The sequence below is a fragment of the Humulus lupulus genome, chromosome 3 (assembly GCF_963169125.1).
Source record: "Humulus lupulus chromosome 3, drHumLupu1.1, whole genome shotgun sequence".
NCBI classification, from domain to species: domain Eukaryota; kingdom Viridiplantae; phylum Streptophyta; class Magnoliopsida; order Rosales; family Cannabaceae; genus Humulus; species Humulus lupulus.
In genome coordinates, this window is record NC_084795.1 from 126662221 (window position 1) to 126666158 (window position 3938).

The 3938-nt window shown below is 38.8% G+C and overlaps 1 non-coding gene across 1 annotated transcript; it reads left to right on the forward strand.

Moving 5' to 3' along the window:
- The first annotated feature begins 2568 nt into the window (after positions 1–2568).
- LOC133827864 (small nucleolar RNA R71) lies at positions 2569–2675 on the forward strand. Its single transcript, XR_009890513.1, has one exon. It is a non-coding gene; the product is annotated as a small nucleolar RNA R71 (small nucleolar RNA).
- The last annotated feature ends 1263 nt before the right edge of the window (positions 2676–3938 follow it).

A 3938-nucleotide genomic window follows, 5' to 3' on the forward strand; every position in this document is an offset into this window, starting at 1 on the left:
TGTAACAGAAGGATCTACCTAATTAAGCATTCCTTAGCTTCCTTTTTGGAATGGAGGTCTTATGGGCAGAATGTTCGATAAAGAGCGTGATAGGTGAACCAATTAGGTAGAAATAAAACATGTCCAGTGCAAATACTACATCAAATAACTCTTTTTTAGTAGTAGAATAGGTCATATAAGCACTGTTAAGAGTTCTACTTGCGTAGTAGATGACAAAGGGCTTGCCTTCCCTTCTTTGACCTAGGACAACCCCTATAGCGTAATTTCTAGCATCGCATCACACATGATTTCGAATGGTAAGTTCCGATCAGGTGGTTGAATGATAGAGGTGAAAGTGAGTATTGCAACGAGTGATTGGAAAGACTCCTCACACTCAGGTGTCCAATTGAACACGATGCCTTTTGTTAGGAGGTTGGACAAAGGGTTGGCAATTTTTGAAAAAATTTGTATGAACCTCCTATAGAATCATGCATGCCCAAGGAAGAATCAAATGTCTTTAATAGTTTTGGGGGTGGGTAGCTTTGATATGAGTTCAATCTTTGATTGATCGACCTCAATTCCTCGTTATAAATAACTTGTCCCAAGACTATGCCAAATGGCACCATGAAATGACATTTCTCCTAGTAAAGTACTAAGCCTTTCTCTTTACATCGTTTAAGCGAAAATTCTAAATTGAGAATGCTTGATTCAAATGAGTCTCTGTAGACCATCAAATCGTCCGCGAATACTTCCATGCATTTCTCGATTATATTGCTAAATATGCTAATCATGCAACGCTGGAAAGTGGCTGGAGCATTGTACAAGCCAAATGGCATATGCCAGAAAGCATAAGTACCAAAAGCACAAGTGAATGTGGTCTTATCTTGATCTTCTAAGGCAATCTCAATTTAGTAATACCATGTGCAATCATCGAGAAAACTATAGAAAGGATGGTCTACCACACGTTCCAATATTTGGTCGAAGAATGGCTACATTTAATTTTCTATAATCAATGCACATGCACCACCCAGTTGTGAAATTGGTAGGCACAAGTGCTCCCTTATCATTTTTAACCACTGTTACTCTCGATTTCTTGGGAACAACTTGAGTTGGGCAAACCCATATACTGTCAGTAACGTGATAAATCATCCCAGAATCAATAAGTTTCAAGACTTTAGTCTTAACTAGTTCCTTCATCATTGGGATTAATCCTCTTTGAGGGTCACGATGTGGTATAGCCCTGCCTTCCAATTGAATGTGATAGGAGGAAATCAAAGGACTAATACCTTTGATGTCAGCTATTGTCCAACCTAATGCATCTCATTGTTCTTGCAACACATTGATTAATTGTTTCTCTTGTTTTGCATTGTTCTTGGATGATATTATGACTGGAAAAGTGTTATCGACTCCCAGGAAGACATGTTTTAATCCCTCAGGAAGTTGAGCCAACTTTGGTTGAGGAGCTTTTTTAGTGGAAGTTTTCATTTTTCTCTGTCATGAGGAAGTTCCTCACAAAGTGGGCTCCAATACCTTTTTCTTCTAGCATGTGAGTGTTTGATGATTTCAGGGTTGATTTATGTCTCATCAGACTTAGAACTTTCAGAAATTTGAAAGAGGCAATTGAGATTTTTGGAATTGTACTACGATTCCCCAAAGTTTCTTAACTGACTGATCAACTGATTGTAGCACCACAGATGTGGGCTTGAGTTCTCCTAGACCTAATTGCAAGAATATTGAATATGGCATTAACCTCTTTGATATTTGTGTCTGCAGAGTTTGAGGTTTGCACCATGTTTTACCCTTTATGATGGATTAAAGGTTGAGCGAGAAGTTAACCGCGCTCTTGAATTGCAAAGGGATTGTTTAACTTTCTCATTTGGCCCTTCATTTCCTTCATTTCCTCCACCATTGCATAAAGAAAGATTTACACCCTTGGTTTGAGGATTTGGACTCTTGGGTGGAGGATAAGATCATACGATTTGTTTCAAGTTGTGCCTCGACTAACATTTACATGTTATTTTGTGGAGCAAGTATGCTTTTGTTAGTTTTTGCTGTTATAGATCAGCTCTCCATTGGCTCCTAGATGCTTGTGTTTGGCTATATCTTTTCAGCTGAAATTTGGATGGTTGTGCCAACAGGGATTGTAAGTATTTGGGAAAGTGTTATAAGGCTTCTTATAATCCCCTAAGCCATTTCATTGTTCCTCTTAGCTCACTAAGAGTAGGACACTCTTTCTATTGATGTTCCATCCCGAACCAAATGAAGCATGGATCTCGCGTTTCAACTTTTGCGAGAATGTGGATTCCTCTACCTTCTTTGGTTGTGAGAGCCTCAACTTGTTTAATTAGACACTGAATTTGAGCTTTAAGGCGATCTTCTTCCCTTAGTTGGTAGACTCCAGCTTATCATGGTTTATCCATAGCACTTGGTCTAGTCCTTGTGTGGGATTTTTTAGGGAGATCATTTAGATATTCAAAAGCCTCCTCTGGATATTTTTGAAGGAATTCACCATTGCACATCATTTGTATGACCTATCTTTCTCTGGTAGTTAGTCTGTCATAGAAATAGCATATTAGGTGCCAGTGTTCGTATTCATGATGTGGGCATTGATTTAACAAATCTTTAAACCTTTCCTAGACTTGATAGAAAGTCTCATGGTCTTTCTGGTTGAAGGTAAAGATTTTTATTTTAAGGCTACTAGTCTTATGGGGTGGGAAATATTTGGCAAACAATGTCATTGTCCCAAGTTCTAATAGATCTAGTCCTTAAGGAATACAACCAGCTTTTAGCCTTGGCTTTGAAAGAGAATGGAAAGAGCTTCAATCTCACAGTGTTTATTACATCATCTTGGTTGTTGAATGTGACCACCACCTCTTCGAATTCCCGAATGTGCACATATAGACTCTCATTTTCAAACCCATAAAAGGTTGGTAAAAGGTTAATTATGCTGGGTTTGAAAAAGAAATTTGGCATATTCGTGGGATACATTATGTATGAAGGTGTGGTCGTTCAAGTAAGATGTAGATAATCTTATAGTGTTCTTGGTTGGACTTCATCTTGTTGAGCCATCATGTGTGGTTTAGAAAATCTCAATGAAATTTGAAGAGAATGACGTGTTATGAGAGTTTTCTAAAGCTTACCTTTGCTGGATTGAACCTCATAACTGCTTCCTCAAGTGCCCAGCTTTAGCTCCTTAATTCTAACAGCTCAAAATCCTCAATCCTTGACTAATTCCACCAGAATTTGCCTTTGATATGCCTTAGAGAAAAATAGAGAGAGAAGAGGAAAACTTGGGTTGGTTCCTACAAGTTTCTAAATGATTCTTTCCTTTCGTTTTATTTAACTTAATCTATATGGTTACCTCAAGACTCGGGGTACCAAAACGTCCCCGAGGGCAAAATGGTAAATTTCCCAAATATTCCCTCCTAGACATTCTATCCTCAAATATATCTCCAAATATTTATTTCCACAACCCGATAACCCCATAATATATCCAATATCCAAAGTACCCCTCGACTCGCCCCGAGTCAGATTCTCAACCCTGTTGTGACTTTCTGGCTAACCGCTCCTCAGGACTGTCTCGGATCGTGCTGCACAGACATATCACATATATATAACATTTATCAAATTTAACTCAACTAAACATGCTTCATTATCTTATATCCACATTAATTCATACATTAACATAATAATTCATTTATTGCCCTCCAGGCACACTAATCAAGGCCCTAAGCCCTATTAGCAAATTCGGGTTGTTACAACTATCTCCTCCTTAAAGAAATTTCGTCCCCGAAATTACCTGAACAACTCAGGATACCATTCCCTCATCTCTGACTCAAGTTCCCATGTCGCCTCCTCAACCTTGCTGTTTCTCCACAGCACTTTCACTAAGGCGATGGTCTTGCTCCGCAAGACTTTATCCTTCCGGTCAAGAGCCTGAATCGGCTTCTCCTCATAAG